Source organism: Suricata suricatta, chromosome 4 (assembly GCF_006229205.1).
Source record: "Suricata suricatta isolate VVHF042 chromosome 4, meerkat_22Aug2017_6uvM2_HiC, whole genome shotgun sequence".
Classification (NCBI taxonomy): Eukaryota; Metazoa; Chordata; class Mammalia; order Carnivora; family Herpestidae; genus Suricata; species Suricata suricatta.
Window position 1 is genome coordinate 89,138,404 of NC_043703.1, and position 10,060 is coordinate 89,148,463.

Consider the following 10,060-nt stretch of genomic DNA (forward strand, 5'->3'; position numbering starts at 1 on the left):
TATATGGGGATCAATATGTCTTGGCAGATTTTCTTCAGGTAATCTCTTTCTGTAAGGGTCTATAGTTACTCGCTCATTTTATGTGAACACAAACACAAGAAGCTTTTGTCCTGTAAAGATGCATTTTCTCATACTTCAGAGCAAACCTATGCATAACAAACCTTTCATATAATAGAGGCTATTTATGGCTCTGAATGCCATTGTTTCTCTTTAAGAAGGGGGACAATAGTTTCTTCTGGAAGACATAGATGGTGTAATAGCTTTGTCCCAAGATGCTGGAGCTTTTTCTTATTTTTTTATATTCTTCCCCTTGGACTTTTCTTAAAATCAATCTTTTAGGAGATGATTTAACCCAGGATACTTCACTTAAATAAACAGGGCAATTTCCACACCATGAGAGATAGCAACCTACAAGTACTTTTGCATTGATGGCCTTTGTTTATGAGTCAATAAAATATTCATATTTTTCCAATATATTTGAAGTTTAAGGGTGTGCTTTTCAATCTTTCCTTATCGTTATGAATCACCTCACAAAAATTACATTTAAATTCCTTTATTGTGAATTACATAATTGATTACGTATTGAGAGTTTATTAAGTGTCAGGCACTGTTCTAGGTGCCTGGGATATAGTAATAAACAAAACAAAGGTCCCTATTCTCATGAAGCTTACTTTAAATGGGAAAGAAAAGTAAATGAAGAGGTATAACTAATATATGTCAGGCAGTGATAAATGCTATGAAGAAAATGAAGCAATGTAAGATACTATAGAGTGACAAGGAGTAAATTCTTAACTAGGACCATCACAGAAGCCTTCTCTGAGGCTATAACATAAGAAGTGAGGAGTGAGCCATATGGATGTTGGGAGGAAGAACATTCTAGGAAGAGGAGTCAGCAGATACAAAGGCTCTTTGACAGGAGTATGCCTGACATATTCACAAGAAGGTTAATGTAGCTGAAGAGCCATAATGGAATGGGAAGGTAGGAGAAGGAGAGGAAGGAGAGATATTCAGGGCTCAAAACAATGCAGATTTTTTAGGCCATGGGAAAGACTTTGAATTTCATTATAAGTGTATTGAGAAGTTTGTGGGAAGTTTTGAGTAAGGGGATGACATGAGCTGACCTACATTTTAAGAGGGTCACTTTGGCTGTCAAATAAAAAATAGACTGACGGGGCCAAGAAAGAAGCAGAGAGAACAACTTTTGAGCTATTGCAATAGATGAGAGATGGCTGTTTGATATAAGATGGCATGTAGAAGTAGTAAAAAGTGATCAGATTCTGCATGTATTTTGATTGTAGGGCAACAGGATCTGATGATGTAGTGAATGTAGAGTATGAGAAGAAGAATATAGTCTAGGATAACACAAGCATCAGAATTTTGGCCTGAGAAACTAAATGTGTGAAGTTGCCAATTCCTGAAATAAATGAGAATACTGGAGAAAAAGCAGATTTGGAAAAAAGTCTTTGGAAATTAATACTTGCTTTACACACATTAAGTTTAAGAGGCCATTGGACATCCAAATGGAATTGTAAAGCAAGTGCTAGAATATATGAGTCCTTATTACTAAAAATCAGATAAAAATAGAAATAAACTGAACCCAGCATTTCTCAAAGTAAAGTTTGCAGCTTGCCAATTTTATGTGCTGTTTAATAATATGGTATTGAATTTCCATTTCTGATCATGGTAGGGTAAATGGTACTGGAGTAACCCTCACCCCCCCCCATAAACAACTGTGAAACTGGGCAAAATATATAAGCAATTTTTTGAGGAAATGGACAACAAGCAGCACAAGACTAATTCCTGAAAGGTGAATGTCTTTATTGCCCAAATTTCTGCTTGGGGAAAGTTTTCTAACTGCCCACAGCAGAAAGCTAGAGTCCAAGCAGAACACTTACCTATCTGAGCTTAGGAAGTATAAATCATAGTTTGAGTCAGCTGAAGCATCTGGAATCTGTGGGGTGGAACATAGCAGAGGAGGGAACTATAAAGAGAAGGGACCTTAGAAGTCTATATGAGAAATCCCCATGAATACAGTGATGAGAGATGGGCTGTTAATGTGCAGGGAAAGACTTCTTGAGGCTTAGAATATAGCAAGTATTATGATGCTGAAAATGGAATACTAAAGACTAAACAGCACTTAAGGACATTGCAATACAACCCTACCAGAATAGAGATCTTGTTTACACCTCATTAACACCCTGGCGTCCAGCAGAGACCCTGGAAATCCTAAACTTTAGAAGTAAGCATGTATTCCAAACCCAGTAGTAATATCTACTCCAAACCCACCCTAACGAAGTTTAAAGCCAAGTCCTAGAAGACTCACATGGGATAAGAAGAGTTTTGAGGCTGAGTTCTGCCAAGTAAGAATGGCTTGGGAAACATCTTGAATTTTCCACATATTGGCACTAACCAAGTATAAAACTAAGACTCTCTAAGTTCCCAGTCATAACCCATTAATTAATCAACCTGCTAAAACAAGAATCAGTATCCTTCAGAAAAAGATAACAGAAACTAAAGCATCTAAAATATACTCCACAATGTCTAGTAAACAATCAAAAATTTCTAGACATACACAAAGAAACAGAATAATGTGATCTACAGTAATTATTTTTAAGGCAGTCAGTTGAAACCAAATCTAAGATGGACCAGGTTTCAGAACTAGCCAAAAAGGCTTTAAAGAAGCTGTAAAACTTCTGTACCAAGAATTAGAGGAAAATATGATCTTATTGAGTGAACAAATAAGAAATCTCAACAGAAAAATGAAAACTATGTAAAATCGAATCTCTTTAAGAGAAAAGTAAAAATGTTATTTTGGCCCCCCCCCCCCAAAAAAGAGGACTCCATGGACAATTGAAATGGGAGATTTTTGTAAAAGAGTGTAACAGGTTGATTTATTACAATACTTCATAAAGCCTTTAATATGCTTATATGCATTATGAATATCCAAGAGAGATTATAGGAGGGGTGTCTTGGTGGCTCAGTTAATTAAACATCCAACTTTAGCTCAGGTCATGATCTCACAGTTCGTGAGTTCGAGCCCTGCATCAGGCACTGTGCTGACAGCTAGCTCAGAGCCTGGAGCCTGTCTTTGGATTCTGTATCTCTCTCTCTCTCTCTGACCCTCACCGGCTTGCACTGTCTCTCTCTGTCTCTCAAAAATAGATTAAAAACATTTTTAAAAAGAGATTATAGGACACAATAGTTTCCACACATATTTGACTGGAGAACTCACATCACCTAAGAATATGGTCTGAAGAACATATCTTAAGATTACCCTTGAAGTTTGTGTTTTTATCTCCTCTAACTATGCTCATTCCCTTACCTGCCATACCCTTGAATATTACTTTCTCTGCTTTAAAACTATCCACACACCCACATCCATATGATTAACTATTCATCCTTTAAAAATTATTTTAAATATACCCTTTTTTCTTAAGCCTTCCCAAATCCCCTCTCATGGAATTAGCCACTCTGTCTTTTTAGATTCTCCAGCACATTGTAGAAATACCACTGAGTCATCATTTGCCACACTGCATTATAATTATGTGTTTGCATGACTCTCCTTCTTGTGGCCTCCTTATGGGGACTGTCACCTCCTTGAAGGCAATGGTCAATCTGACTCATCTTGATAAAGCTAGGGCTTGGCAACATCATAAGTATTTGTTGGGTGAGCTAAGTCTTACTTCAGATGACAACCAGTGGAAAGCAATGATCAAGATGATACATGCTCCAATCTTTAGTAGCATTAAGCCTTGTAGCTGAAATTCTCTGAAGCATAGTATTTCCTGATGATTAGGAACACATACTCTCAGGCCAGACTGCCAGTGTTCAAATCTATACTTTATCAGTTGTTACTTGACAGTGACATAGCTGTAGCAACTTAGCAAGAGTTTTTTTTTTTTTTTTCATTACCTTCTATGAAACCTATAGACCAAGTGATTTGGAAAGATACCTTCTCCTTCATTTTCCCCATCCCCGTCTTAATTCTAGAAAGACCAACCTAGAGCATTCTCCTCAGATCAGGGCATTAAAAGTGATATGGACAATTTTATGCAAAATGTGAGGTCTGGACATTAGTGAAAATAGTACTCGTTAAACTGACCACTCATTGAAGGAAGACAGTGATTATTATCTTGCAATATGCAGATTATGTTACTGCAGAACTGTCAGGTTACTGTACGTTTCTGTAGGACATCATAAGGAAGAGACTGAGCACACACAACTTGGTTAATGGTGGGATTTACACTCTAAGAACATAGGATAATAGTCTGAGAGATTTAAAACATCCAAAAAATATAAAAGAATGAATAAAACCCATAAAGCAGGAAGAGAACACTGGGGAAAATGAGAAGTAAAAAGAAATTTTGAAAATGGAATTTATAGTCATTAAAATTTCTAAAACTCAATAGACAAGTTAAACAGACTAGGTGACTAGAGAGAGACCTATTGGTTTGGAAGATGGGTTGGAGGAAATCACACCAAAGTACAGAGGAAAGAACAGAAATTATGAGAGTAAAATCAATATAATGTGACAAAGAGAATGATAGGAACCAATATAAATATAAATAACTATATATATATAAAACAATATAAATAACAAAATAAACTAGGGGTTCCAAAGGAGGGGTGCCTGGGTGGCTCAGTCAATTAAACGTCCAACTCTAGATCTTGGCTCAGATCATGATGTCACAGTTCAGAAGCTCCAGCCCCGCACTGAACTCTCCACTGATGTCATAGAGCCTGCTTGAGATTCTGTCTCTTCTTCTCTCTGCCCCTCCCCCACTTGTGCTTTCTCTCTTTCTCAAAATAAATAAATAAATGTTAAAAAAAAAAAGGAGTTCCAAAGGAGAAAATAGAGAGAATTAGAGAGATGCAATACATTTCTGAGATAATGGCAGAGAATTAATCAAAATTGAAGGTGGATGAGTGTTCAAATGGAAAAAGCACACTGGGTTATGACCAAGATAGAAATAAATCTACTTATGGTTACATCATAGTGAAACTGAGAGCATCAAACACAAAAGCAAAATATTAAGATTCTCTTCAGAAAGGGAACTAAACTAGGTTAATGAGATGGCACACCCTGTCTTGCCTGGTGGTCTTCTTTAGTTTTAAGCCAGAAAAAGGAGCAAGAACTGATAGCCAGGTATTCCCTAAATGAAGGATAGAAGATTTGAGAGAAGCACTAAGCTCAAAAAGAGGTAAGGGTTTAATCAAAACCTCTTTGCAGGGCTTTATTGTTAAGACTTATTGATAATATGGGCTTAGCGTTCACCCACTAATTGTGTTTTGTGGAGTGGTGATGTCTTAAATTATTATGAGATAAGAACTATGTCTTTTATGCTCATCTTGAGCCTAGGTCAGTGCTTGGCACAAATTCAGCACTTTATAAATATTAATTGGATGAATGAAGGAACAGTGCTAGCTTGCAGATAGTGGGATGTGGATCCACTAAATAACTAATAGGTGTTGAGGAGGTTAACTTGGCAATTTGTACTGTTCTGTTGAGAAAATTGATGGTCAAGGAGTATAAGAAGGTAAGTTCTTGGAAAGGGAAGTCAAAGGAAGTTTTTTGTTTAAAACTACCTGGAGAGTGACACACATGATGCGGACGAGTCCCATGTCATCAGGCCCTCTCTGTCCATGTCCTGAAGGAATGCAGCCAGTTGTACCATGAGGGTACAACAAGGGCCGTCCTGAGCAACAGGTCATTTTAGGATGGACCATCTATACAGCACTTCTAACTTGTGTTCACTGCACACCACCCTCCCCTCTCCTGAGCTCAGCCCCGCCTCCAGCAGGACTGCAAGACATTTTCTTTTTAGACAACTGACTCTGGCAAAATGTAAATATGACCTTTGAGAACTGCTAACGTGAATACTTGAGGATTGATTTCCAGTACTAGGGAACTAGGAATTTCTTCATCATTTTCGTTTATAGAATTACAAGGTCATGACGAAAGTTGAGTTTTGTAATGAGTTTTAAATGCCACCGCCCAGAAAAGCCTGGATTCCCCACCTGTTGGAAAATACTTGAGGAAACTGCTTCTTTCATATGTGTGGGGTTAGACAAACCACTTCATTTTTCTGAGCTTCAGTTTTTTCATCAGTAAAATAAATGAGGGAGCTGGATTACACTTTGGGTTTACAATCAAAGCTACACACATGTTCAAAACTCACCTTGACCCTCCAAACCAGGTGTTTGAGGACGGGACTCAGGACTCCACAGTTGATTCTGACATACACTGCTGGTTACTGACTTAGATCTTTGAGTTCTCAACATTTGATATTAGTACCCCCACTTTGCTTAAAGTAAAACCTGTCTAATAATAGTGCTGAAATTTCACTCATGAGATTTTGGCACTATGATTGCATTTAAGTTGTTTTTTTTTTTCTAGAAGACACTTTATTCAGTTGAATAATTCATTTATAATAAAAGAAACTCAAGTACTAATGCCTTATTAATCCATAGAGCTGTAATATAATACCCATCATTTAAATGAAATGAAGTATTTGATTTAGGAACAATGCTACTGAAATAAATGAGACGTTTTAATTAGGAAATGTTCTATAACATTCATGGTGAAAAAGGGCACTGTAGGGGTTCTTTGGGAAAAATTACCTCATTTCATTACCTATCCTTTAGACTTGAGAATAAGAGGAAAAGTCTGATAGCAGGGATAAGAATAAAGAACTAAAACTTACCATGGAATTGAGAACAGAAATTACGGACATGGCTAAAAAGGAGAACATAGCTGGAGGGAAATGACCTTGTAGCAAAACCCAGTGGGTGAGTCAGAAATAACTGACAAAGGAGAAATCCTGGTGAGATAGGCTCAGAACACAGATGGGTCTCAGTCTCTCCAGGTTCATGGCCAGGAAGCAGCACCGTCCCAGCCCTCTGTAGATGACGTCAATGCGCCACCCCATCACAGGACAAGGGTTGGGGCAGGGCAGTATATAACTCTACTGCTACTAAGTGCTTCCATCAGGTCAACGTTAAGTGTCAGAGTAGGAATTGGGTTAAGTTACAGAAAAATAAAGTTGCTTTTCTTGCACACCCAAAGTTATGGACTGGGATCCATTCCTGCCATAGAGTTGCTATTGTCATTACGTTTGTTATTACTATGCTCAGCTTCATTCTGGGAGCACTTTCACCTCTGTTCTGTGGCTCAAAAGGAGGTCACTGACATACCCTGAGTCTTTACTGCTCAAGTTACCCTCTATCCTTTCAGTTCTCTAGGGACAGATCACCCCCTTCCTCCCTCCCTCCATTAACAGTGGGAGAATTCACTCACTCACTTCATTTCATTCATTCATTCTAAAAACGTCATGTGTCGGAGACCACTTTAGACAACAGAAAAAAGTACAGCAGGGCACAGACAAGTTCCTTCTTTCCTGAAGATTACATTCTGAAGGTGAGAGACAGACAGTAAACAAATAAATTTATAACGTGTCAAGTGGTGGCAAGTGCTCTGAAGATAAATATAGTAGGGTAAAGGAATGAAGAGAGGCAGGAGGTCAATGCTATTTTAGAGGTGGTCAAGGAGGCCTCTCTGTAGAGCTGACATTTGAGCAGAGAGCTCTGTGAACTTATAAAAATGCTTTATACACATATAACCAGAGATAATCAGCCAACTGGCACAGTAGGGGGACTGTTCCCTTGGCAGTATACCCAGAGCCATGTCACAATCTAAGGCTAAATCAAATGACTTAAAAAAAAACAGGTAAATGCTACCTGTCTGTACATCTTCACTGATAAAAGAGAAACTGACCAAAAAGAAACACGGGGGGCAACAGAAATGGGCTTCCATTCAAAACAATGTTCCTTTAAACATATGTAAAATTACTTAGCAAAAGAGTAAGATTATAAAAAAATGTAAATACCTAAAACCATCCGATTGGCATTTCCAAATAGTGTTTTTCCTTACCCTATAATCATCTGAAAATGTTGAGAGGTTTAGAAGACATGGTCTGAACCATGTTCCAAGTTTCCATAGGGAAACATAAAATATAGCAAACACAAGACCTCTTCTCAACTGCATGTTAGAAGCAAGATGGTGTAGGTGGAGACAGTGATGCTTTAGAATCAGGTGGACCTTGATTTGAATTGAAACTGAGACAGAGAAGTCAAATAACTTGCCCAAGATCTCACAGCCAGTAAGATACGAAGCCAGGATTATAACTCGGGCAGATCTCAAGGGCATTACGCTGAGAAGGGGGAAAAGTCAATCTCAAAAATGATTCCATTCTTGAAATAACATTCTTGAAATAACAAAGTTATAGAGATAGAGAACAGATTAATGGTTTTCTGAGATTAGGGAGGGAGATGGCTATAGCTATAAAAGAGTAGAGATCCTTGTGGTAGTGGAACAGAATCTTGATTGGGATAGTAGTTACACAAATCCTCATGTGGTAAAATTGGATGGAACTAATACACACACACACACACACACACACACACACACGAATGCATTAAAACTGGTGAAATCTGAAAAAGCTCTGTGAATTGTTCCAATGTCAATTTCCTAACTTTGACAGTATACTGTATTTCTGCAAGAAATCCAGTGAAGGGTACACAGGATTTCTCCCACTTTCATGTCTTATAATTACATGTGAATACAATTATTTCAAAATTAGAAGTTAAAAAGTAAACAAATAAAAAATTCAGGCAATCTGAACCCTGAGCTTAAACCTTAATGACCCACGATTAGGACCAGTGGTTACAATTTTATGTGTCATGAGATTCTTTAATTAAAAAAATACATTTTACAGTGTCTATTATTCTGAGATGTTTACCTCTTTAGTGGACAAGAAGAATAAATCTAATTTTAAATAGTTTTAGAATACATGTATTAAATGTTTTAATTAAATCTTTACTTTCTCATGACAATAATCCACATTAAACATTCCAATTCAGTGTAGGGGGAAAAACAGATTCTAAAATATTTGCATTCCTTCCATAAGTTCCCACTAAAATAAAAATGTCAACATATAGAAAAGTAATCGAGACAAAAAAAGCTTTGAAATGATTCTCAAAGTCTAGCAACACAGATTGAACTCCTTTTGGTTGCTCCTGTTCTGTATTCCTGGACATTTTTAGAAGGAAAGGACCACCTTTGCTCAGCATTCTGAGAGGTTCACTCCAAATCCAAAGGAAATGTAACTTCCCTTTTGTTCCCCCTTAGCTTATAATGTTTACATTATAGGCACAGGGGGACACTGTATTACATTTTTTGTTTCGTTTGTTTTCAGATGTGTTTGTTTTTAACAATCTACCCAAACAGTTATGCTTAATTGTGGGAAAATGGATTTTTGAAAAGTAGCATTTAAACAGCAGATATGGGATGACTCAAGATGAGGCGCTGCAGGGACCATGGGCATGGGGGTCACAGTGGGTCTGCCAGATTGTCTGTAAACTACAAACCTGGGTCGGAGAAGCAGGAGAGGAAATTCTCAGGGAAGCATGACAGCCCAAAGGAACCTGAGGTCAGGGAAAGGGTGAGCCTGACCTCAGAAATCACAGGAAGAGCTGAGCCTGGGTGAGAATCCTCTCTCCACCAGCAAACACTGCTGGCCTAGGGACATCACACTGTGCAAGACCTTGAAAGCCTGCTTCGCCTTCACCTCCTCTGCCCAACTCTTCCCTCTTTCTAAGATAGAAATGCTCTATTTGAGAACAAATATAGGGGCACCTGGGTGGCTCGGTCGGTTAAGCGTCTGGCTTTGGCTCAGGTCATGATCTCACAGTTCATGGGTTCGAACCCTGCATTGGGCTCTGTGCTGACAGCTAGCCCAGAGCCTGGAGCCTGTTTTGGATTCTGTGTCTCCCTCTCTCTCTGAACCTCCTGTGCTCATGCTGTCTCTCTGTGTCTCTGAAGAATAAATAAAAAAACATTTAAAAGACTTAAAAAAAAAAGAGAGAGAGAACAATTACAAAGGATGTTTTAATGTAACTTTGAAAAAAACTATGGATTTCCAAGCCCGACATTTTGTTATTATTTTTAATCAATGAAAAACATTTTCCCACATGCTCTTGGAACCCTGGAAGCTACAGGGTG

At 38.0% G+C, this 10,060-nt stretch overlaps 1 long non-coding RNA gene across 1 annotated transcript in view; it reads right to left on the reverse strand.

Annotated features, from left to right (window-relative positions):
• LOC115289743 overlaps positions 1 to 2,072 on the reverse strand; it is a 2,633-nt gene extending 561 nt beyond the window's left edge. Inside the window, exon 1 of the long non-coding RNA XR_003907782.1 lies at positions 1,896 to 2,072. This is a non-coding gene — a long non-coding RNA (uncharacterized LOC115289743). The remainder of the gene's footprint in view (positions 1 to 1,895) is intronic.
• Between the last annotated feature and the right edge of the window lie 7,988 nt (positions 2,073 to 10,060).